Below are 25,709 nucleotides of genomic sequence, written 5' to 3'. Positions count from 1 at the left end.
ATGGCTACTTATCTCTCAGGACACCCTAGAGCAAACAGCGGAGTTTTCCCAGTGGTGAGATTCTGACTGTCAGCTCTCCAGATCTTCATTGCCACTGGGGAAAGCCTCTTGATATTGCTTCACTGCCAACCTCCCCTCCCATTATACTCATTTGCTTTCCCCATGTCAGCTGCAGTCATTTATTGTCCAGAAAAGCAACACAGCAAAATGAATGTGTGGTTTTAATTGATTTTAGCATAGCTCAGAAGCTCACTTTGCAGCAGTTCCTCCTCAGAGCCTCCCCCTTGCCCTGTGCATGTCTGCTCCCACCCTTTCCCGTCCTCCCATTTGCTGTGGGCTTTAGTATCTGGCCCCCAGTGAACCTAGTTTAATGCCCTCCTCAGGAGAATATTGGCTGTTTCTTGCCCCAAAACGACGTTATGGCTACTTTCAAGATGATCTGATGCTGTTCAAAACCAAACAAAACGATGTCCTCCCTCTGCCCTTGCTTTCTTCCTTTTAAAACTGAATTGCCAAGCAAAACTTGTTTGAAGAGAAAAAGCTGTGAGTCTCATTTGGAAGACGTCAAAGTGAAATATTTTGAGATTTTAGAAATGAAACATTTTAGTGTGTTTGGATTATGTGCCTTGTGTTTCCACCTCAGTGGATGTCTTTTATTGATCCCCCTCCCTTTTCCCCTGCCGTTTGCTGGTAGCTTGCTGAAACTGTGCTGTTTGGATGCCTTCTGCAGTATCAGCTTTGGCTGCTCATTTCGGGCAGGGCCTGGGAAGGGACAGATGATGATGAGGACTTCAGTCTTGCGTCACTGTAAACCAGAAAGAGTTGGAAATCTATGGAAAATGTCTGTGAAAGATGGACTGCTAAGGGAGTGGGTGTCACACAGGTAACGTGTAGGCGCTTGAAAAGCCCCCTGAACAAAACGAGGAGCTGGTTCAGTACATCTAACAAAATTGAGCCTTTCTCTATCATTTTAATAGTGCATGAACCACAGCCACTGCTTGTTGTGGGCTGCAGAAACTTGTGAGGAGCAGATCGTGCAGCTGAGGCCTGCAGCAAAGCACCAGCTCCCAGGGCCCACGCTGGATCTTCCTTTGAGAAAGAGGTGATGCCCATTTCCTCATCCCCTCCGGGCTCCGAGAGGAAGATCCCCCATTCACTCGCAACACAATGTGCTAATAGACTGAGTTTCCTGGAGCCGAATGCTGCCTGCCCCAGGTCAGTGGAAGCTCTTCCATCTCTCCTGCTTTTGCTGTCTGAGAGGAGCCTGCGGCGTGGCACCATGCAGGGGGGCATCCTCCGAGCTGCCGAGCCGGCGTTGCTAAGAGACTCGGCCTTGTGGAGGAGCAACAGCCATTAACTTGTTGGGAGCGGAGAAGGAACCGGGAATTAAAGTAATTTGAAAACACTTCTACCTTCATACCTTAATTGCGAACAGAGGGAAATTAGCCTGAAATCTGGGGTGTTCTGGTTACTCTTGCAATGCGGCTGCTCTAATGGGTTTCGTGGACGTTTCGCAGTGGGGCTGCAGCTGTGGGTAATTACTGCCGTCCTCGCTCTCTCTCGAGGCACGTTTAACCTGCGCAAAGTGTGGCAGAGCCCAGTGTCTGCTTGGTCCTGCCTCTGCTCGATCCACAGAGATGCTCGGATACTATTAGCTGGTTAAATGTGGTGATGCTTGGAAGCAGCGTGTGGCCCAGCCTTACCGAACTTTGGTAGATGGAGCGTGTCTGCTGAGCTGTGTTGCTGCTTGAGAGAGGTGATGCAATAGGAGATAATGCATTTACTGTCTTGGTTTCAGAGCATTTTGGGGAAAGTTGCACAACTCAGCTGGGAGAGGGGAGGCAGGGCACGGAGTCAGTCATGTCCCAGGCACACTGCCCTTTGCGCCTCACCCTCCTCAATTCTTTGGACCGTTTAACATCATAAAATCGTGTTTGTGGGCCCTTTGCAAGAAACAGTGTGTGACTTCAGCCTTGGGAGGCCTGATCCTGCCCAGCAACACTCCGGGGACAGGGAAGCTTGGGGGGGGGGGGGGGGGGCGCTACGTTAGCATCCCCTCTGCTCTGGCCAGGGCAGCGCAGTGCACAGCTGAGTGGTGCTGTGCAGTGAGGTGCTTGTCCTGCATCCTGCGCAGAGACAATCGCTTGCTGCATGTCAGCGGCATGTAGTGGAAAATTTATGTATGATTTCTCGCTGTTCAGACTGAGCAGAAATGCCATTCTGTGAGAGAAGTGGGCCTCCACAGAGCTGAATGGCTCAAAGAATAGGCCCTATCAAGGCTGATAATCTTCCCTAGTGATAACGCAGTGGATTATACAGCGATTGGATGTTGAGAGTACACTGACCTTAATCTCCCTTAACTTTGGTTTTCTCTCCCATCAGATAATAATGGAGAAAGTACAACATGTGCCATAGAAGATTACACACATCCTGCCACACTTCACAGATGGCTGATACAAAAATCAGAGACAATGCTAAAATAATTAAAAAGACCACAAAAATAAACCAGTGCATTCAGCTTCTTTGTGAGGCTGTGGCTAAGGAAACTGAGCCAGCCGGCCTGAAATGCACAATATAAATGTAAGCAGATCTTATTAAGATTCTGTGTGGCTGTTAAAGCATCCTCAGCCATTGCTCCAGCTTAGCGTCGCTACTAATGGGGAAGAGAGGAAGAGATTAGTTTAGGCTACTTTGAGACAGCACAGATACACGCAGGAGGCATTCTCTGTTGCTCGAACTTGTATTTCACTGACCTGCTATGTGACAAGAGGAGTGCCAAAAATACAGAAGAGTTGGCACATAAAATCCATGTCTACTCTATCTACTCTGTCAAGGCTAAAAAAAAAAAAGTCCTGAATGAGCCTTAGAGAGTCAACAAATCACTAAAATAGCAGCTAAAGAAGGAAGTTCAGCACGAGTTCAACTCATTAAAATTCCTGCTAATGTATGCTCTTGCAAACCAGTGGGCTGAGCGTGATTCTGGCGAGCGGAAGGATGCGTGTGAACTCGTACACAAGTAGGAAACGGACAAGGTTGATGTGACTGACCTTCAGCACTGAAGCCTGATCGTTCCTGTCATTTGACATGGTTATACGGGAAGAAAAGGTCAGTGGTGCACCTCCGAGCTGGAGATAGTGAGAAATCAGCTTTCTGCACAGCTTTTTTGGGCAAATCCACAGCTGTGTGCAGAATAGTGTGGTGTATTGATGTCTCATACTTTTGGTCATGCTACATGAGGTCCCAAAGGGGAGGGCAACTGGGCGAAGGAGTGGCTGTGGCAGAGTATGAACATAGGTTGTTCATTTAGAAAGCACCTGTAACTAATGGCGATTCTCAATTAAAAAGCAGATGAGGCCTATGAACAATGAATATATTCCTTTTCTGTTCTTCCATGCAGCCAATGTGGAAAAAAAGGAGACTTAAATCTCCTATCTGTACCTTATGTACATTTCTCATCAACTCCAATGGGAGTTTTGCTGAAGAAGTGCAAAACAGAGCTGGTAACTTTATTTCCATTTACTCAATAGTTCTGAGATTGAAAACGATAGAGACTGGGCAGAAGAAATAACAGGGGCATCTCATATCCATGTGTCGCTTCATTAAACATCTGAAAATGGCAATGAAAAAGCAGAGATTGCAGAATGAGATTTCCAGACAGCAGGATGATAGCATAAAAGACTCTGTCCTCTGCTTGTACAATACACATGTGGTCAGAAAAATAAAGGCAGCAAACTATCTTACTGTACAATAGATGAGAATTTTCATAGCTGCTATTTTGGATGCACAGGAAGTAGAAAACTGTTTTACACAAGAGAGACACTTGTTAACTTTGGGTATGTGATATGTGAATGTATAACTGAGATAAAAAAATCACGTGGTCTTATCCTTCTCCTTGACAGGAAATATTTGCATTCAGAAGCTCAAGAACTTAACATTGAGCAGCTAAGGAATATATGACAAAATATTGTAATGCTAACTGACATTGTGTGCAGGAAAATTAGTCTTTACAAAGCTTGTTATTTGCCTTTGTTGCTGTTTTAAATAGAAAATATTTGATTGAGCTTTGCTCCCTGAATATGGTGAAAGGAGTTGGACTCAATGATCCTTATGGGTCCCTTCTAACTGGGGATATTCTATGATTCTATGATTCCATTCTATGAAAAAAGTGACTAAGCCACATGTTTCTGCAAAACTGCCCAAAGGTGCGATGGTTCCTGAAGGCAGGGTTGCTCTTCGGACCTCACAGAGCGGTGGCCATGGACAGCAGAGCAGTCCTCCCATTTTCAGACCCCTCTTTTGGAAATCGTATCTTCCAACATCTCATCTCCTTTCTGAACTGGAGAGATGGGGATGAAGCAATCGTGTGCTTCAGTAAGCCTATACGGGTCCAGGCCTGAAGGATTTCTGTTTCTCCTTGCTCGTGCTTTTTGCTAACAAAGGGCTTGTTGTGAAAAGCACCCTGCAGCTGAACTGGGTAAATGATCTTCATAGGAATCAAGGTTGGCCGAGCTGCGAGGAGAGCGCTGGGTGACTCTGGGCTCAGGTCCAAAGTCTTTGAGGAGCCCAGCAGAAAGTCCTGGGCCCGGAAGTGGTCCCGCTGCTCCTAGATATGCACAAATGGCGTCTGCTCCCAAACTGCAGCTCCCTGCACACCTCCTTTTGTTTATGTTGGCTCTGACATTAGTGACGGAGACGGAGTCCCCAGGGGTTCCTATCCTTGCTGGTGGGGCCCTGCTGGTGGCACCCAGGCAGTGGCTTTGGGCAGGTGGTGGCACCAGGGTAAAGGAGGTGAGGTGGGACATCTCAGTCCCTGCACTAACACCCAACCTGACAGCCCGGCGCTGCCGCTGGAAAGTAGCACACAGCACAAGCTGCAGCCTCTGGAGTCTAGATGCTTTACAGCCTGAAGAGAGCTGTGCTCCCTAATGGACACACGCCGGGTTTTCAAGCATCTGTTCATCTTCTCCTGGTTGTCTGCGACTGAGCCCTTGTTCTGAGGAGTGCTGTGCTCTCCACTGAGCCCCAGAAGCGGCTCCTCCAAACTTGCTTCATTGTGTCTGTGCCCGTTGCTTGGCGCTTGCAGGGTGAAATGGAAGGCAGCGAGAGTGATGGTGATGAAATGATCAGCGAGAGGAACCTGAGCTGAATTTTGGCAGGGTAATTAGTGGTGCTGGTGGCTTTGAGGAGAGTAAGGGTTTGTGCGTTCTTCTATTATCTTTGTGGCACTGGGGGAACGCTGGGCAACTCCCTCCTGATCCTTCTCTAATTAAAAGTTCTCTCTGGGCGAGGACTGGAATACATGAGGAAGCAACAAACTGAACGCTGCGAGGTCCCTGCTCTGCCTCTCGCGGTGGGGCTGGCGAGGAAATTGCCCCTTGCCTTCTGCAAGCAGCAGTTAGTGGTGCTTTCAGCAGCAGCTGGTCTCCCTCGCAGACGAGATGGCTGACTGTGGGGTTTTCTGCCCCCGGCTGCCCTTTAATGTCAGTGAGCAGCCCGTGGGGTGCAGGAACCATCCCAGGAGCCAAGGCAGAAGTGTGCTGAGGGTGGTAGGGCTCTGCTAATGCTAGGTCAGGAGAGGAAAAGGAAAGGCATTGAAGGAAGAAACTGCAGCCCTGGTGTGCTGGAGGTACTGCAGCCCTCCTAGGGTGGCTACGGGAGAGCATCCCAGGGGTATGACCCGGGGATATAATCCCTGCTCCCAGCTGAGCTCCTCAGCACAGGACAAAAAACCCATTCACTGAGGCAAATCACACACACACAAATGGGAAATGCTTCGGGTTGATCCTAAGGGATGTTTTGGAAGTTTTCTCTGAAACATCAATATCTTATTATTTTCTTAAAGGCTTGGTTAGAATGAAATGGAAAAGAGAGTCTGTTTTCCTGTAGATAGGAGACAGTTTTTGAAAGTTTTAGTTGTAAGTAATTTTGTTTTGAAATTAGATTTCAAAAGGTGCACCCCCAAATGCTAAAAGAATGTCAAAGTGTATTTTATATATTTTTTTTTGGTTTAAAGATTGGGATTTTTTTGACCTGACCAAAACAACTCAACAGTTCAATAGCATTTCAAAATACTCAAGTGAATCCGAATTTGCACATTCTAGAAGAAAATATTTCTTTCCAAAATAATTCAATAAGTTCTCCATTGCATCACCTCCTGGTCTGTCTTTGTGTTAGGAGGGAGGTTTGTTCCTATCCTTCCAATACATTTTTTTTACTTTAATAAGTAAAACTCATGCATAGTGTAAACACACCAAAAAGCACACGCCCTATTGAATTTTCAGAGATGAGTATTTTAAATCCAGCCTTTCCCAAAGCTCCAGACATGCATTATTTACAATGGAGAATAATAATGTAACAAAGCTGTATTATATTAAAATTGGTCTGTAAAATATTACGATTATCATTTTTCGTAGCTTGACTTAAGGTGCACAGTTTATATAAAACAATATGAATTATTTTCTGTTACAAAAAATTATTCAGTGTGGGCTCTGTGTATTACAATTATTAATCTTTCTATTTAAATGCAAATTTTTTCTTTCGACTGAGAGCTAAAGATACTTTTTATACAACTAATAAAACACAACTTTGATCTTCTGATCCCTCATCAGGGAGATGGCTTTCTCAGTTGTGTTTGGGATGTCTCTGCCAGAACGCGTTGTTCCTTTACAGCAACGATGCTTTCTTCATAAATACGTTGAAAATTGCTTCCTGTTAGAAATGAAATATTCATTTGTACAGCAAGGTATTACTTGGGAAATCCTCGGTTGCTTTGCTTTTGTAGCAAGAGAAAAGAGCTAAAAAGAGTAGTGTCCTTTTTGTGGGCATATGCAGTGCCTGCAAAGCAGGAGGGTGGTTTATCCTTAGAAAGTCCTGCTTTGAGTCCTAGTGGGTTTGCTGCTCTGAGAAACTTTAAATCAAGATTTCTTCAAGCAGGTTGGTGTCAGCCTGTATGGGGTCTGGTGGTGTGGCTCTCTCCTGCTCTCCCCAGCTGCAGAAGGGAGGTGGAAGTGGCCAGGCTGGACTAGAAGGAGACTTCTGACGTTTGGTCACTGGGAGCTGCCTGTGTTTTTTTGCAGGTCGCACCAAATGTGAAAGAACACTGCAGCACTCGAGGAGAGAATTAACTCGTAGCTATCAGACAGCTCGTGTCGCGAAGCAGAAATTACAGCCATTTATGTGATTTCAGGCTAATTTCTGCCAGTACTTGTTCTGGTAAGTACTGCTACTACCCTGAGTAGCTCCGAGGAAGGCTTCTTTAATAAGGTTTGTAGTGTCTGCCTTGCAGTTAACCTCCTTTACTAATGCTGGTGAAAGCTAGGTGGCACCTCCATCTTCCAGCCTTGCCTATGCAGGACTCCCCCTTCCATGTTCCAAGAAATGCCATGTCCTGCTGGCGGAAATTCGCCTCATTTTCTCCCAGGTCTGGCGTGGGCATGTTTTCCTCTGGCCACTGGACGCCCCTTGGTTTTCCATGTTAGTTTTGGTCTGGGTAACCCAAGGTGGGAGCTTGGCTGCTCCAGCCAGTGGAAGTAGTAATTGAAAAGGGTAAAGCAGGGAGCGGTGTTATAATTAACTGGCCGCATTAGGCGTTTTACAGCACTGACACCTCACAAGAGTGGAAGTTTAATGAGAATGGAGAGAGGCTCAAAAGCAATCCATTTTCCTGGTAAAGAGTGTAATGAAGGTGTGAAATGATGCACAGCTAACTAAACCTGTCCGTAATAGCCTCTCTGTTATAATGTAGCAATCTGACAGACTTTAGAAAAAAAAACAAGGCGATGTGTGTGTATATATATATAATATATATATTCATTTCCTTACAGTGCTAATGTAAGGTGTAGTACAGTTTCACTGGGTGTGCCACATGTAAGTCAGGTGTTGAAATGTGTGAAGAACTGCTTTAGGAACCAAACCACTCGTCTGCGACGTGAAGAGCAGCACAACCCGAGGTGTGTGCCTCAGAATCAGGCCCCACAGCGAGTCCCAGGGCCAGCTCTGCTGTGGCACAGCCTGTGCCACTGCGACCCGCCTGCAGCCTGCCCACTACCATCCTGCAGAAACCTGTGGTGAATTCCTTGCAGAGCTGCCAAGGAGGGGCTGGGAAATTAGCATCAAGGTATTTTCTGACTGTTTGCTTGAAAAGATGCCGTGTCTTTGATCATTAGTTTGAAATTCACTGGTAGCAGCTGTAACCAGTGTACTTTGCACAGCGAAACCCTGCAGTCTGTCACTGCGATCACATTTCTCCGCCTTCATTTGCAAGTAAAGCACCAAATCGGGGGGGTGCAGAGGGAATTGGAGTGAGTGTGGCATCTACGGGGCTGCTGGTAGCAGGTGGGAGTGAGCGGCCCTTGGAGGAACCCGGTGCTGCCCTGGCAGCACCTCTGTGCAGCACCCGTGTGCTCCCCCGGCTGGGCAGGGGCTGAAGGACAGAGTCTGGGAAACACCAAGCATGCAGATGAAGTATAAAAATGGAGATAAACACACTGTTAGTTGTAATCAAGGCGTAAATACCCAAGCCAATAAACTGCAATGTGCGCAATTACTTTTACTCTCTGAGGCAGTCTCCATCACTTGTCAGGACTTGCATGATATGGCTGAGCCTTTGCATAGCTGCTCTCAGTACAGAGCCTTCGTTTCCGAACTGCCAGTGTTTTGCATGTGGCAGATGGTGGAGGCTCGTCAAGCGTAATTGTGGAGCATCGATGCTCCAGCTCTCCTGCAGGGAGCATCGTACCCTGATGGGCAACTCAGGAACATCAGGATCCTTTCTTTTGAAGATTTCAACCATATGATATATGATACATAACGCTTGCATTTCTGTAATTCTGCTCTAGAGGCTTGCTGTTGTTGGTGCTCAAATTTGTTGTTGTTTAGCACATCACAGGACTCGGAGCAATGCTGTTTCGGCAAAATATGTGGGAAGTCTATGTAAACACTACACAAGCTTTCTGTGTGCTCCATGTGTCTTCTTCAGTGTATTTAATGATCCAGCCATGCAGTTACAGCACACCTATTAATACAAGTTAATACAAAGGCATAATTATTTTATGGGAGCACTTAAGTTATATTTTTATAAAGAGAACAAGAGGATCCCCTGAGACACTGTTGTACAAATAATGAAGGACAGAAGCTCAATTAGTGAATGAACAGAAAGGAAAAGTGAGGCATGAATAATGTAAAATAGAACATAACTCAGCAGGCATATTAGTTTGTATAATATAATGCTTCTTATATGTTAAAAGGCTGCATTGAGGAATGAAGTAGCTGCTTTTCCTATAGCAGTTTTCTAAACTGGGGTTGTCAGAATATTTTCTTTTGCAGTTTTCTGACTTGAGACAAGAAAAGTCGATTCCTTAATTCTACATTGATGGAGGTGTCACTTTGATACTTCCATTTACTTTTTTCATTATAGAAAGAGCAGAAATTGTCCAGAATTATTTCTTCATTTCACATTCCCCTGAGACTCCAACAACAACAAGAAGTGATATTTTTTGTCCATATAATTTTAGATTATTATTTTTCAGGTGGCGATATATAGAAGCATGAGCCTCAATGGTTGACCAGAAAGTAAAGAAACCAAGAACTGAGCCCACAGAAATAAACTTAATCCCTATCCTTTTTTCCTTAGAAGCCAACAGCGTGTTTCCAACAAGGTGAGAGTGGATAACAAAATGCTGCACTATGGCCCGTGCCTGCAGAGCCCTTTGGTATTGTGACTTCTGAAGCCCTTTATGCCTTTGCTAGAACAAAGCTGTGGTTTCCTTTCTGATCTCTTGAGAGAGCCTAAGGGCTAGCAGGGCCGTTTGCAATGTGTGCAATACGGGCTTTGCACTGAGTTCAGAGACTTGAGAGGCTGATTTCATGCAGCTTCACGGGCTTTAATCCTGCTGTCGTGGTAGTTCTCTCTCGGGGACTGCTGAGTGTCCGTACCGGCCAGTGGTCCCACTGGGAAAGTGCATCTGTGCAGAGTGCAGTGAATAACCCCCAGGACATGGTGCCTAAGAAGAAAGGAAATTATCAGCACGTGTGTCATTTCCATCAAAACTGCTTCTCACTTGGCTGGTTCAAAGTGACTGTTGCTGGTAACCTTCTTCTGTCAATCACTGTTCCCATGTATGTCTTTAGGGCTTAGTGATGAAACTACTTTGAAGCAAGTGCGAAAATATATATTTTGCAAATTAAATGACTATTCTCTAGCTAAAACAGAAAACCGAGGAAGAGGCCTACTTGGGCAGAAGCAGGGTTTGTAAAGGAGCTTTTCCAGGATGGGTTTGGAGGGGTCAGCACCAGATCATGGTTGGGGGAAAGGTGTGGGGCAATGGGATTCAGCTAAATTCAGTAGAGTTTGGCGACGTCAGCCATGGGAAGAGAAAAGAGATCTTCAGAGCAAAGGTTGTCTATATAAAACATGTTGGAAGAACATGAGTCTGACCTCCTCTAAAAGAGCAGTTTGCTTCTCAGTTACCATGTTCTTACATGGAATTGGAGATTATGCAATTCCTTTGACCCCCTAAGTCATTATTGTTTTGCTAAATATGTCAGAGCTTGAGTTGCTTTTTTTTTTTTTGTCCCCTCTCACCAAAAATTGACATTGCCCCTGCTGCAAAGATGCTTCAAGTCAGGGTTTAGAATAGGCTTATATTGCCTAGGGTTGGTAAACAATTCTAGCATTTTTATCAGTATTTTGCCAACGTTGCTGTTGGGTTTGCAGGCACAAAAACACAGCCCTGTTCTCTTTTCAAACAATAACTATGCTGGCTCCCTGTGCGGGCAAACCCAGAAAGCAAGTCTTGAAAAAGCAGTTTCAAAACATTATATACTGCCTGTCTGAAGTCAGCACGCAGAAGGGAAGCAACAGAAGTAGCCTTGTTTCGTTTAATAGTGTGAGAGCCTCACAATGTTTTTCAGTTTATATTATTCTAGAGATAAGAATCTTTAAATACTGAAGAAGCATACAGTGTACAAGCATTGTATTGACATTTTGCTATGCTATCCTAACCATGGATTCATCTGCTTGTCCTTATGTTAGCAATTTAATTTTAATTCAGGGCAATAATGAAAAATTGCATTACTGGGGAAAAACAAACTCTCCATAGCCTGCACTACTGATATTTTTAGGGAAGCAAATTGCATTTTCTGTTGAAAATAACAGACTATCTTTAGGTCTTCTGTGAACATCTATGAGCAAGAAAAATAGGTTTGCTAATGTATTGTCAGCCGGAGGAAAATAGATGGTTTGTAGCTCTTGTGTCTCAGGGTGGATCTGGACCGGTCTGTGCCCTTGGCACCCTTCCCCTGCAATTTGCCACAAGGAAAGCTGCTCGAGGTCCTCGTACTCTTTGTGCAGGGCAGCCTGTGTGGCTGCGGAGCAGGGCGTAGTGTAGGCAGGGAAAGAGCGTCTGGGAGAGGTGTCTGGGAAATTCGTACCAAGCAGTGCTCCATGTCCCCGCAGGAGACCTGGCTTCTCCTGGGGGTCTGGCGTGGAGGCCCTGTGGAGGTGGGTTCTCCCTGGCCCTGCTGCCCTCCGAGGAATGAGGGCACAGTCTGGAGGCTCTTCAGTCACAGGTAGTCACTGTCACAACGCAATTGGAGCCACAGACATATTAAAATTGGGAACAGTCCAAAATCTAAAGATACTCAGATCGGAGAGCAGATCTGAGTAAGTGTTCAAGAGTGTTCTAAGAGCAGGATAATTTGGATTCCATTTTTTATAATTTCATCTCTCTACATACGCACTACTCAAAAACCCTACAAAATGGAAAGTGGAATCAGATTTCTTTCCCTTGGTTTATTTTTTTTTCTAAACTCTTGAAAAGAATCTCCTATTACAATTTTGAGGTTTATTAAAAAAATAAAATCCTAGGGGAAATGTGTACTCTTCTTTATTAAACTATGTAGGACATATTCCTGAGAGTTGCTCTCACTCCTCCCACACACACCTTCCCACATGTGAGATAAATTAAGAATGTCACTATCTTTAATGCCAGAAGTATTTTCATCTTCCACTGCAAATATGCAGTGATGCATCTAGAATAGCACTGTCAGGGGAAGAAATCTTCACATGAGCAGAATGTAGCTGTTAGTGTTCCCTTTCTACATACACTTAGTATTTTATCCACAGGGGATATTTCTCTTCAGTAGGATTGTGTTGGTTGCAGGTAAACAGAGGTGGAAAGCTCTTGTTTCTCTATATCTAAAAACGTTTCGAGTCCTGCCCGGTGGCCAGTCCCTGGCCACCCCTGTGTGGTGCGAAGCCTTGCAGAGCTGCAGGAGGTGCTAAGCGAGGGGCATTGCTCTTGCTGTGGGTGGCGGGTGCTGGGAATCCATCCGGCACGAGAGCATTGCCTTCACCTCTCGGCTCCGTGCCAAGCTGCTGGTGCAGCGGGGCAGCAGAAGGCGGCAGTGACTTGGGAGCTAATCTTGTGTCTGTGCTCCTGCCTCCGTGACTAATTGCTTGGAAATCTGCACGTGTAATAGCTCGCACTTTTCTTAATACCACTCACTAGGCTAGCATTTAAAAAGGATGTATTTTCTTGTCGTTAGAAGTGCTAGATGCAAATGGAGAAGCAGATAGCTATGCCTTGCTTAGTAATTAAAATAGTGCCACAAAATTTGGGGTCAGGCTCCAGAGAGTGACTGATCCCATGTCCAAGGCACAGCACAGGAGCCAGAAATGCACCCACTGCACTGCTCCTCTGTGGGAATGTACAAATTAGAAATTTCAAGGGCTGTTGAACACTGTGAATTTCCACCGTGGATCAGCACAAAGTTATTTGGCACAGGAGATTCTGTAACTGTGATACATTGGGGAAGTTCATATTGTGCAATGGCCCTAAAACTCACCCTTCCTCCTCTGGTATGCAGAGACCCAGTGCTAAGACGTATTTAATATAAAGCAGGTAGGATACTCGCTGACTGGAGCAGTTTTTTTTTTGTCTCTTGTTGTCTTTTCATTATTCATCTTAGGATCATCTCCTTTGCTATTTATATTCAGCATAAATAATAATTAAACTAGAGGACAGAGGAGTGATGGTGTGAATGTGAAGAAAAACTTCATGTCCCAAGTGAGAACAAAGCCACAAAGCTAGCTGGGACCTGCGAGGCGCCTTTAGTCTGGGAAACGTGGTCCATGGCAAATGCTTGTTGGAGAGCAGAAAGGCATTAACATGCAAGTGCTACTCCTAAGTGGCCAGAATACGGTGATTAAAGTGCTCTTGCTGTGTGATCTTGGGCCTCTTGCCCTTTCTATTCCTTAATTAATTTCCTCTTTCATTTATGTATTAATAAAAACAAATCACCTGCTTCATGGGAGGTGAGAGGTTTTATTCATTTATGTTTGCAAACAGCTTTGAGATCTGAGGAAGGGAGGAAGAGGCTACAGAAGTCTGAAGCCTGTATGTAGTGCATGAATGATATATGACAAGGTTTTATTCCTTGGCAGTCTGATAATTTGGCATACTTGTAAAGCTTTTTCCTTTTCTGCTAAGTTTCTTGTTCTGATTCTGTCAAATAAAGCACAACCTTTGCCTCCAATGTGATATGTAGATGAATGGATGTGGGGACACTTTGATTTCAGGTCAGTCAGTAGCTTTGTTTCAGCCTTTTTTTATATGTGAGCATTTATGGAGAAGAGCCCTGTTCAGTGACTATGGAGCTGTCGGCTGGCAGGTCATACATTTGAAACTGGTGTTGTGATTAAAATTTTCTACCATGCCACATCTTAATGGAACAAACATGGATTTCTCTCCTGGAATGAAGCTCTGCTTTCTGTTGTTACCAAAACGATAACTCCTGCAGAAGTTATCCTGCATGGGACAGAGGTGTACAGATAGGAAGTTTCCAGGTAGATATGTAGAGTTGGTTGTCCTCTGATATCACAACTTAAATCTTGCACTCAAATTCAGATTTTTAATGTTTTCCTATGAAAATGAAATTGTTCAAGATCTTGCAGTCTAGTGAACCATTGGGCAGTAGTGCTGGCCAGGTGCTTCATAAATGTCCTGTGTATTGTCTGGAGTTTGGTGTGGAGTTCAGTGAAGGCTGACACACACCCTTGAAAGGCAGAAATGTGCTGTCAGTGGATGCTCCTGACATCTTCCCTCCTGGTGAATAATGCCAACAAACGTGACATTCCTTCCTACCTGTGCAAACCAGTCCCCGGGTGGAAGCCACATTAAAAGCCAGCATCTCTTCTCTTGTAATGTTTAATAGCAATGTCTAATTCTGGATGTTCAAAACTATTCCCCCTAAGGTTACCCTGTGATGTGGAGTGTGTCTTGGAGTGTGCTCGGCGCACTTCAGTATGCGGCGAGTTCCTCCGCCGGGGTTCCCCTTGGAGCTCCTCAGCAGGCAGTAAGGATATGTCATCCTTTGAGTCGTCTCTTACCTTTAAAGCGGCTTTTCTCCATGAAAGCTGTTTTGTTTTCCACTGAAAACTTTACAGAGAACACTGCATTTCACAGTCCTGTGACACGGATTTTTGCAGGGAGAGCGGGCTGAGGGGAGAAGTTGAGAGCTGCCTTTAGGGCCGTGCAGGTCTTCACACCTTGTCTGTGGTGTGCCTTTTTCAGCAGCAGTTCTCTTTGTGCCTCTCCCCAGTTTACTTCTCCCGGGGATTTTAGCACAGCCGATGCCCTTTCAGACTGCTCAGACTGATGGGAGCTTAATTTACTCTTGGGTGTTCGCAATTTGTCTCTTTTAAATCCCTCCTCAGAGGATGCCTCTCACCCCTATTTTGGGCCAAAGCTCAGGCATCCTCTTCCCTTCTCTCTCTTGAATACTAGGGGTTTATGTTTCCCTTGTGCTTCTCTCCGGGGTTCACCCTGGTGCAGAAAACTTCCCAGGGCAGGGTGAAGAGGAACCATCTGCCTACATAGTGGGGCAGTGTCCCCAGCCCTCCCTCAGCAGCCTCCCCTCATTCTGGGGGTGATTTCCCTCATCAGCCAACACTGAAATCCTGTTGGCGGCTCCCAGGACCTCGGGCAGCCCAAAGTGGTGGGATTCCCCTCACCCAGCCCCTCAGAGCCCAGCTCCACTTTACACCACATGTAAAGACCTCCCGCCGACGGGGCCATCTGTGCTGTTCCAGAAATTTTGAGCTAATTGCACAAGAGGTGAAGCTCCGGTACAGCAGTGAGTGATTTGGCCTCAGGCCCCGCACAGCAGACAGCAGCTCATGAACACCAGAGCCCAGGCATGTGATTGCAGACCCTTAATCCGGCTAAAATACCTCGAGGCCTGACCTTATTAGAAAAAAAAAGCCACAAAATACATCTCCCTGGGTTGTTCCTTGCTGTGTCCAGTGAAATACTGGGAGCTTGGCCAAATATTTCTCTCTCTGTGGTGAAGGGCTTTTGCTCTCTCTTGGAAACACGCATAGACCCAGAATGAACTCCAGGCGTGACTGTTTGGTTGCTGAGGTCTCTGCACTGGTAACATGCATTGAAATTCATGTATGGGAAAGGTGGGAAAATGCTGGCATTTCCGTGCATGTGGCTTAATTCTTTATAGGAGTTGTCTGCAACCCATAGGTTGTGGATGAAGTGGTGCTACAAGGGTGGCTTGGTCCCTACAGATTTACCTCTGTGTCCCTTTGCACAGGGAGAAGCACTCTCTTTTTTATTTCGCCCTTCTCAGTTCAGCTCAGGTGAAGCAGTGCGGAGTAGTCCTGCCTTTGCCAGCTGCAGTGCACGCAGGGGATGTGGGGACGAGGGGTTTGACTGGCGTTTGGGGACAAGGGATGACTGTTTCCCTGTAGCTGACGCAGCGCCTCTTGTATCACCCAGGAGCATCCGAGCAGCTTGGTGCGAACCAGCTGAGCATCGCTGGTGATTTGTTGTGGTCATTAGCGCGGTGTGCAGCCCTGTGGCTGGGGGCTCCTGATGGTGCGCAGTGCTGTGGGGTGCTGCCTGCTGGGCTGTGGAGCCCTGGGACAGCCACCTGCACCCATCACCATTAAATGTCAATAAGAGCCTATGAGGGAGAGGCCAGGGGAAGTGGAAACGGCAGCTCAGCAGGCAGTGACAGATAGAGCACCAGGGCACTCTGGAGAATGATTGATTTATTTATTTAGGGCTCTGTTCAGCGAAGATTCAGTTGCATAGAGTTTGGGCTTAACGCGGGATGGGGAGATGCAGAGGAGAACAGTACTCAAGGCCTTTCCCAGAACAGCACTTATGCGTTTATTTAATCCCTTGCACAGCATCAGGGCCAACCCCATGCCAGTCCTTTTCCTTGTCACCAAGCTCGGCTGCTGTGAGATTTTCAGGTGCTGCAGCAGCACGGAGGGGAGTTTGGGAAGTGCAGATTTGGGGTCTCCAGATCCAGCCCAAGCCTTGTGTTGGCAGCATTGGGGAGATGCAGTTCCATGGTGCACAGTTCTGCTCTGCTACTTTCTGGCTTTTGTTTGCAGCAGCAGGGGTGGGGTGGTCCTGGTGCCACCCTGCAGGAGACTGGCACCTTCTTACTAATTTGGGAGACCTCCCTGGTCAGATGCCTGGTGGCATGCCCTACTGCTGACCGGGACAGCAAGGCACAAGCTAACTGCTCCCTGCAAACCTCTAGTGTGATGTAGCCCAAGCTCCGTGCCCAGCCTTTGCTGTGCATCTTCTGGATCCAGAGCATGTCTCTGCTGTGGTCCAACACATTAGAAATTGCCAGACTTAATCAAACCAGTAATTCATCCCCTCTGGGAGCCTTTCTCAGGTGTGGGTGGCACCAGCTGCTTCCCAGGGAGGTGTGAAAGGGCCCTGGCAAACAGCTATTCAGTGTCTCTGCAGGGTGTCACGTCCTGGCACTGGTGGTTGGCCTGGAGATCAGCCTTGTCTCAGGTGAAAATATAGCAAAGTGCTATCATAGAGTACAGAGATTGTGGGGAAAAAGCCAACAAAGGTCTCCCTGATTAAAATGCCTCCTGAGGAGGGCAGCTGCCCTTCCTTACAGCTGCATGTGGCTTTTCTGCAAAAGATTCAGAGCCTTTTCCCTTCTCCTCTGGACAAATCTTTGGCTGATGGCCGCTGTTTTGATGGGGCTGCCTGGTTCTCCGGCATGTCTCCATTCTGCAGGGGCTCCCTTTAGTTTAATTACCTCCTCTGTGCCCATTTACCACTAAACTTTTGGGGACTGTTACTTGGCTGCTTCTGCCAATTTGACTGCTCTGTGACTTGGAAATAAAAATAAAAATAAAAATCAAGCATCTATTAGAAGTAGCCAGGCTGCTAATGGAGACAATTCAAGTGTGATGTGCATCACCTAAGGGCTCAGCACTCCAAAGCAAGACCAGGAGGATGCACTTGGTTGCTTAAGAGAAGGATGCAGAGGTGCAGGCGTGAGCTGGAGGGCAGCTGTTGGAGAGAGACCTTCACTGGAGGATGATCTAGCCCCCTGTGGGAGGTATCTGCAGGTCTGCCTGGTCTCTACTGATGCCTCATTCACTGCATGAGTAGCACAGCAGAAAAATGAATGGGAGTAAGTTTTTTTTTTTTCTTTTTTTAAAGTAAATTTAGAGTGTTATCTGCAAAACGCAGGTGGAAGGAACGTGTTCTGTCATGAAGACTTCCCACAGATTTAAGTCCCTTATGTCTTTTCTCCTTATGTAACTGCTTAAAAATAGGACCGAAGAAAGAATAGAGCATCTTTGCTAGTGTTAAGCTGGCGGCTAGTTAGGGCTGGCTATTTATTGTATAGGGCAAATAACTTAGAGATCTGCTTTATGGATGTGCAGAACAGCTGCTGCTCTCAGGAAACAGGAAAATGTTTCTCTCCTGTCATTTCACTTCTTGGGAGGCACAGTGACCTGCAGTGCCTTAGCTCAGGGTAACGAGTCTCTTGTATTTGTGCTTACCCACCAGGTAGCAGCAGGTCAGCTGGGCTCCTGGTAGAGGTGGGGAGGCTTAAATAAGGACAAGCAAGTTCTGTAATGATCCCTGCTGCGCTTCCAGAGGAGTCTCACCTGGGATAATGCTGTCCCCTGCTGGGTGACCACCATCACCCTTTGTTTCCAAATGTGCTTCCCTTACTTCTGTGGGTGAGAAGTATTTAAGGCTGTTTGCAAAAGGCAATGTGCTGCTCGGGAAAAGGCTGGCTCTGCCTCGTGCCTCCATCTGGCTGCTGGTCTGAGCTGTGTGCTGCTGAAATATCCAAGCATTTTACGATGACAGCAAGTCACGGGTATGCATGTACTAGGATGCTCTCCCTTCTGCTCCCAATATCTGGGCATTTGATGCTTCCAGTTTTGATGACACCCCATTATTATTATTTAAAACAATAGGACAAATCTCAAGTCTGGAAACAATTACTAGTTGCTATTCTAATTTCACAGGCATAGCATCCAGAAGCATCAAAATGACACCGGTGTATATTAAACAACGCTTGTCCTGGAGAACCTGTGGTGATTGCAGAAGGAAGGAGGATGGCGTCAGAGGGGGGCTGCAAACTAGGCAGGCCGGGCACAGGATGGAGGCAGGTGCTGACACCCCATTGGCACCAGTAGTTGCTGGTGTTGTCCACAAAGTAAACTCGTGGTATCCCAATAAACTATATCCCTCTTTCTGAAGACCACATGAGGCAGAGCAGCACCTTCTGTTTGTGCTCCTTCTCACCAGGGGGTTTTAATGTTGTTTATTTCTCAGTGTGAGGATCTCACCAGCCGGCAGCACTGTCCCTTTGAGCCCTGGTCTTGCTGCCCGCTTGCCAAGTGCTCTTTGTTCACTGTACAGCTGCTTTAAGGACCTGCTCACCAGCTAGGCTTTGGAGAGATTAACAATGTCTCTTTTTTTTTTTTTCCGTACAATGTCCTTGACAAGCCAGAAATCCGCCCATTCACTGTTTCGAGCAATTAAAATGATGACACCGCCATCAACCCCCACGCAACCGGTTGGCCAAAGTGCTGTGTGATGGAAACTCCGGTGAATTTTTATGTAGCTTGGCAGAGAACAGCCCTGCTGACTTCCCAGGCTTTGTTGCTCAAATACAAACATCTAAAACCAGCGTTAGGCACTGAAAGCCGCGCCAAAGCCGACTGCTGCTGCTGTATAATAAAACAGCATGTGGAGGGTTGCTGTTCTAATTGGGTAGCCAGGAACCCCGGTGGACGACGGAGTTTATTTATTGATTGCTCTTCAGATTGGGAACTGGACGGCACCACAGGGAGCTAGTAAAGGAGGAAAAGCGTTTTAAATACATTGTAAATGCTCCTTTGCAGGATTAATGAGCGGGAAACTGTAAGGTGTGTTAACAGGATGCACAGAAAAGTGAAAGCTGGTAAACCTGTGTGGCTTTGCCTTCCACAAGAGAATTCTGCTTCAGCAGAGAAGGGGAAATACAGGCTGTGATAAATGTCGCCTTATTGCTGGGGCCTTGCAGTGGGAAAGAACCTGTAGTGTCACACCGAAGTTCTTGCAAATTGAAAACAGTTAGAAAATACAGGGGAAAAAGCAAAGAAATAAGCGGAGAGGGAAGAGTCAGAGGAAGTGGAAACCTCTCCTCTTGGCTGCTCATTCCCTTAGGGCCAACCTGCAAAATGGACAAAATATGTGCTGTGCTCCGTCTCCTAACCAGCTATGAGGGATTCAACCAGCAGAGAGCTGAAGGTGTCCAGTGGGGACTGTGCTGGAGCAGGCTCCCCGCAGCATGGTGCCCGGCTCTGTAATGGCCATGGTGCCGTAAAATCACCCGTAGGTTCACCTCACGTGCTCCCATCCTCATGGGCTAACTCCAAGAGCTGTAAGAGAGCAGGGTGGGTTGTGACCCTGCTTACTCTGTGCTGAGTATTTGAATCTTCACCCACGGCTCTCCTGCACATTCAAACTGCTGGGGCGGGGGTGCTGAGTTCCTGACGCACAGATGTGCAATGAAAGTATAAAAGCCTGCGCTGTCGTTCTAGGAGTGTGTGCTGTTCCCACACTTTGCCAAACTCTTATAATTACCCGAACACCTGCAGCCTGCCTGCAATTCAGTCCTGGGTGCTTTTTTTCCTGCTGGATCAGCTTGTTTCTAGTTGTCTGTCATATGGGAGATGCTCTCTCAGTAGAGCAGTTATCGGCTCTGGAGCAGCTCCCACGAGCAGAGCGATTGGCAGGAGGGGAGGTGTGAGTGCAGGTGGAGAGTCCCTGGTAGATCTAGACCTGACCCTGCGCTGAAGGATGACCACCAAGATCAGTGGGTTAGGCGTTCAGACTTCTGCTGCCTCTGACCTTTGCTGTCCTGTGACTTTTGAGACAGGGTTGGCGGTGTCCTCTGGGAGAGCTGTTGGCTGCACACAACCCACCAGCCTTTGGGTATCTCCTGGGCTGTCTGCTTGGGAGGCAGCTGCCCCAAAACCACTGCGTGCTCAGAGATGTTGTTTCAGGGCATCTTGGCAGACTTGAATGCAATGGGACGGGCTGTCTCCACGGGGCTCAAATGTTTCGGCAGTGACGTGACTGCTTCATTGCTGGAGCTCTCAGTTCAGTGATGCTTGAAAGATCTCCACTCACGCTTGGACCACCGTGGGCTTTTCAAATGAGAGGGCTCTGTTGTTGTTATCCAGCCTTTCCCTGCATGGGGAGAGGGATTTCTTAAGCACACAGAGGTTTGTGATGCAAGTACTCATTATCCACCGCAGTTGGTTACAAATGAATCATAAAGTAAACTTAATGAAACAAAGCACACAAAAGTAGATTGATATTTGACTTGGCTGGGCTTGATGTTTTCTCTTCTGTATTTTTTGTCAGTTTGGCAAATACTCTAGGACTTTATCCAGCCTTGTTCCCTCCATGTCATCCCTTTAGAGGTTTTCACAAATCATTCCAAAGTAAGGGAGGAACAAGTCAAATGAGACACAGACAACACGGAGGTAAAAGCAGAGCAAAGGTACTGGGGCGTATTTTTCTTTTGATCAAAGTCTGTTTGACTTGTTTGGGGCATCTTGACAAAGAAGTTTTATTTCTAAAGTTATAGATATTATTTTTCAGAGGTTTTCTCTCTAAATCTTCAGTTATGGGTATTTTGCAAGGATTGGCATGCCTGTGAACCATTCCTGCTGCTGAGGGTAACTTCATGGGATGGGTGGAAAAGTCAAGTAAAACTTGCAGTAATAGCTACGGAGAAGTTTCACGTTGTAACGTATAGCCAAATCCCAGAGCCTGTTTTAACTTTTGCTTTAGGTTTGGCACCCAGGGGATGGTAGACAAGAGCAGGCAGCCCCTGAGCCTCACAGCACAGCATTCTCTTTTCCTCTTTGAGAAGCTTCACGAGGGGACAGGAGGGGGTTCTGTCTTCTTGTGTCGAGAGAAGCACAAATAAAAGCCATCAGGAGGAGGAATGGAGGGTTATTTTCAGGTTGTGTCTGCACTAACCAACAATTTTTTCTCCTCTTAAAAGCCAAAAACTCACTGGAGGCAGTCCTCTGGCAGCAGGGAGGCTGCTTTGGGGAGGCTTTCCCTCTGGTTCCCTCATCAAAGCAAATCTACTCAGGGCATATCTCACTCCATGGGCAGGGTAACAAGTAAATAGATCCAGCCAGCCCATCTCCAGGTGGTTTTCAATGCCTATTAGTGGCAAGCTACCTGCCCAGAGCATTGCTGCTGCCCTGCTGAGAGCTGAAGTGCTGACTGCCCAGTGCAGGTGCAGCTCTGCTGTGTGTCCGTCTGTCCTCCAGGTGGTATGATGGCTTGAAATAATGTAGTAATTCAGTTCTGCAGGGGCGCTGAGGGCTCTCAGCTTGCCTGAGGCTTTGAGAGGGCTTAGTCCCTATCCTAGGCACTGAGCACCTTGGAGGCCTGAATATTTGAAGCCCAAAGCCACCACCCTTGAAATGGGTAGCAAAGGCAGCATTGGTTTCGGAGGATGAGTGTGGTTTTGTTTGCTGGCTTGGGTACATCGGGGGTCCAGGTGTCAAAGGCTGGCTCCAGCATGTCCCATGTGGCTAATTTGCAGGCAGAGCATTAGCCTGGTGAAGCCAAACCTTTAGGGCCGAGTCCTCCACAGACACAGGCAGATGCAGTTGTTAGTGCTTTTGGAAAAGCTGGGCCATTAATTATGAATGGAGCATGTGTACTTGCTTACTTCCAGGGGACACGGAGCATAAGGGTGTCTGCCTTTGTACAAGACGTGCAGGCACACAGTGAAATACAGCAGTAGTTAAATGTTAATGCTCACGATCAGATTTTGGCTGTCTTCCTGTGTGACTGTTTGCAGATGTGGGGTTTTGTTTTTGTTTTTGAAGTCTTGAAGAACAAAGAGCCTGAGAGCCCTCGATGTGAGATTTGAAAGCTCTCCTGATCAGAAAGGAGGGGGGAATCACTCAGAAACCAGCCAAAAAAAGCTCAGGCACCAATTAAAAACCAAACAACCTTCCACTGACATTTGGGGTGGTCTCTTGCTCCTGGAGAGGGAACGGTGTTGGTGGAAGCCTTCCAGTTCATGCATTTGAGAGTCACTTTTACTGACATTGACCTAATGGCTCAGGTCATTTGGATTTGTTATAATTATAATGAGACTTTGAGTGTTCCTTGTCTCTGCATCATAGTGAAGTCGTGAGTCTTCTGAACCATCTACAGTGGTCTTTGGCTGCAGTAGGGTGGTTATCAGATGAGTAATGGCAACAACCCCCATTTAAAGTTGCTTAAAAAAAAAAAAAAAAGAAAAATGTAATCAGTGAAATAAGTTTCTTATGTAGTCAGAGCAAAGCAGTTCTTTTTTTCTTCTGTTTGCCACCAACAAATAAACCAAAATCTCTGGAAAGCTTAAATTGTCTTACTGCTTGGGCAGCTGTTTGACAACTGGTGAAGCAGCACTGAGGTCAGGTAACCCCGTTGTCCAAGGATGAGCAGTGACAGGGATTCTTCTGCCTGCTGGTTTGATGAGTCTGTGAGTAATGCTTATAGAAATAAGAGGGTTAATGAGAGCCTTCAAAGTCTGCTGGGCAGCCTGAACTTAGTCCTGGCAGTTATGTGACCTGCTCCTGCCTCCTTGACAGATCCCAGCAGATTTCAGCTCTGATTCAGGCCAGCACTGGGTCCTTGTTATGTTGCTGTGACGTTAGGAAACTGTCTGTAGGTGTGAACTAGTGAAAATCAACTGAATTTTGCATGGCTAACTTGGTTTGTTCCATCTGAAGATTTGGTCCTTCCTGTCTGTTTTCAATGTATGATAGACCTATTTTTTTTTCCTAATTTTTATTATACTTTGTATTGTTCATAGCTGTTGTATCAACTGGCTGTCTATAGCAGTCCGACTTCACTATCTCAGCAGTTCTCAGCAAGTGACCCATACTGAGAAGCTGAGGCTGGGCTGTAGAAGTCCCACAGGTGAGCTGGAAGTGGCCGGTGAGCGCCCAGCACATGGAAAACAGTCGCTGTGTGCTGTTACCTCATAGCCCTCATGGGGAAAAGCAGGGCTAGGACATGAAGGGAACGTGCTCAGCCTCTCTCTGTCTGTGTGGAGATGGTTTTCTTTTGCTCTGCTCTCTTCTGAGCAGCAAACTGGCAGAGAACAGGGGCTGGCACATCCCTGTGAGGCTCCAGGGGACCTCTGATGAGATGCATTGTTTTTTTTTCTGAATTTTTCTCACTTCTGTGTTTTTTTCTTCCCCTCTTTATTTGTATCTAAGGGCTGCTACTGCTGGCTTCCAAAGATCTCCCGTTCTGGACTGATTACGCAAAAGCAGCCCCTGATTGCAGGCACAAGGAAGTTTCCCGTGTGATGCCCCCATCTTGGAGCCCTGGTGGAGCCCAGGTGTGCCACAGAGGTCCAACCAACAGAGCGGAAGTGACAGAGAATCTGCCGTCTCCTCGGGTACGTTGTCCGGTGGTTAATTAATTGCCTTAGCTGTTCTGCACCAAGACTTACTCTACTTCTCTGTAGAAATGCCTTTGGTTTCCAGCCACTGGGTCTCAAGATGCTTTCATCTGTCAGATTAAAGAGCCTCATCTTATTACTCCTCTCTCTGTGTAGGCACTTGCTGACCACTCTCAAGTCACCTCTTCACCTTCCTGGGGACAGACTAAATGGATTGAATGTCTCTAGTTCCCGGCTGTTTATCAACCTCCCATTCTTCTTGCTTCTGCTGCCTGAAACCTCTCCAGTGCTCTCAGCCTCCTCTCCAGCTGGACACAGCACGGTGTGTGCATGTCTTGTGCTGTGGTCAGAGAGCCCCTGGCTGCCCTTGCTGAGCCTCTGTGCATCCCAGGGCTAAGCTTGCCTTCAGATGCTGCATGTCCTGGGGTCAGGCTGAGCCCTTGGTCCTGCTCCAGAGACCCCATGAGAATGGGATGGGGAGCACAGAGATCAGCCTGCTGTGCCCCATGGGGTTTACGTGCCGCTAGTTGGACGCCTTCCCTGTCTATTGAAGAGGAAAAGGGAGGTCCTGAGACAGGCAGCTGTGCTGGGCAGGGAAGGAGGGACAGGGGAGCATGGCAATATTTGGAGTCTGCTCACACATGAGTTCACCCAGCTCCAAGTGAGTGTAATTGCGGAGACAAAGTAGGAGCAGCCTGAAAATCACAGGGACGGCACAACTTCCAGCCGCGGAGAAAGGGGCCTTTACGAGGTCTTGAACCAGTGTCCTTACCTGCTTTGTGCTGCGGTGTAATGTGCGAGCGCTCAGCCACTCCAGCCCCGGTTAGAAATGAGAAATTTCAAGGGCTATTGAGCACTCTGTGAATTTTCACAGTGGCTCAGCGCAAAGTTATTTAGCACAGGTGTTTTGGTAATTGTGATGCATTGGGAAAATTCACAGTGCTCAATGGCCCTCAAACTTCCACCTGCTTGGTGTGGTGGTTAAGTATTAGTGCAGTGGATTATAAGATAAAATATGCAGGAGAGAGTTGCTGGCTGCAGGACTTTTTCTGGCGCTGGTTATATTTCTTTGTTATTCTACGATCGCTTTGTTTATCCGGTGTATATTAGAAGGACAGAAAGTTGACTTCGGCGGCTCTTAAAGTTGAGCGTTTTGCACATAACAAACCTGGGAGGTCCATGTGCCTTCATGGCCCAGGTGGAAGCACTGTGGAGAGGACTGGTGCCTTGAACCACCATCTCCAGTACCACATCAGAAAATGCCCAACCATGAGCTCTGGGAAGGGGGAAGCAGAGGAAGAACCCCTATCCACACACCTCTACATGTGTGTGAGGTACAGCAGGCCTGCGAGCCCCGGGTAGAGTTTTCTTTAAATTATTGTTTTCAAGTCCCTGGTGCTCCCATGCTGGCTGTGCCAGGAGGGGCCCTTTGGGGAAGGACGTGTCTGTCTGTCTGTCCTTTAAGGCACAAATGAATTGGCTGGGCAGCTTGGCAAGGATGTGATGTGGCCCAGTACAAAGACTCAGAAGAAAAAAATAAGCTTTAGTTTAACTTTTACTTCAGCCCTGACTGTGGAATATCATGGCAAGTACACGCTCTGAGCTGATGACATAGGCCAACATTACCAAGTAATTAAAATACAGAAAATACTGTTTTCTGTTGTTACCTAAGCTGAAGATTCAGACTGCTCCTGCAAGCTGTGCTGTGATTGCTGTGCTGTGGTGTGGCAAGCTAAAGCAAAAGGACCTGCTGTGTTGTGGGGTGGCTGAGCTTGTTGGCTGCTGACATTTGCAGAGGAAACTGATTTAAACTTTTTTTTTCTTTTTTATTTTTTCCTTTTTCTTTCTTTTTTTTTTTTCTTTGGTGATGAATGGGTATTAGCAAGGATGCTAGTAGTGTGATTCCCCTCCTTCCACAGCTTTCCTCC

At 46.8% G+C, this 25,709-nt stretch overlaps 1 long non-coding RNA gene across 2 annotated transcripts in view; it reads left to right on the top strand.

Annotated features, from left to right (window-relative positions):
* LOC106035494 (uncharacterized) overlaps window positions 1–25,709 on the top strand; it is a 196,668-nt gene that overhangs the window by 160,477 nt on the left and 10,482 nt on the right. For both annotated transcript variants that reach the window (XR_010833937.1, XR_007166928.2), the window contains 2 exons: window positions 7,077–7,212; window positions 23,594–23,778. This is a non-coding gene — a long non-coding RNA (uncharacterized lncRNA). The remainder of the gene's footprint in view (window positions 1–7,076; window positions 7,213–23,593; window positions 23,779–25,709) is intronic.

This window comes from Anser cygnoides, chromosome 10 (genome assembly GCF_040182565.1).
Source record: "Anser cygnoides isolate HZ-2024a breed goose chromosome 10, Taihu_goose_T2T_genome, whole genome shotgun sequence".
Classification (NCBI taxonomy): domain Eukaryota; kingdom Metazoa; phylum Chordata; class Aves; order Anseriformes; family Anatidae; genus Anser; species Anser cygnoides.
The sequence above is the reverse complement of the archived record's forward strand: the minus strand, read 5'-3'. Positions and strand labels throughout refer to the sequence as shown.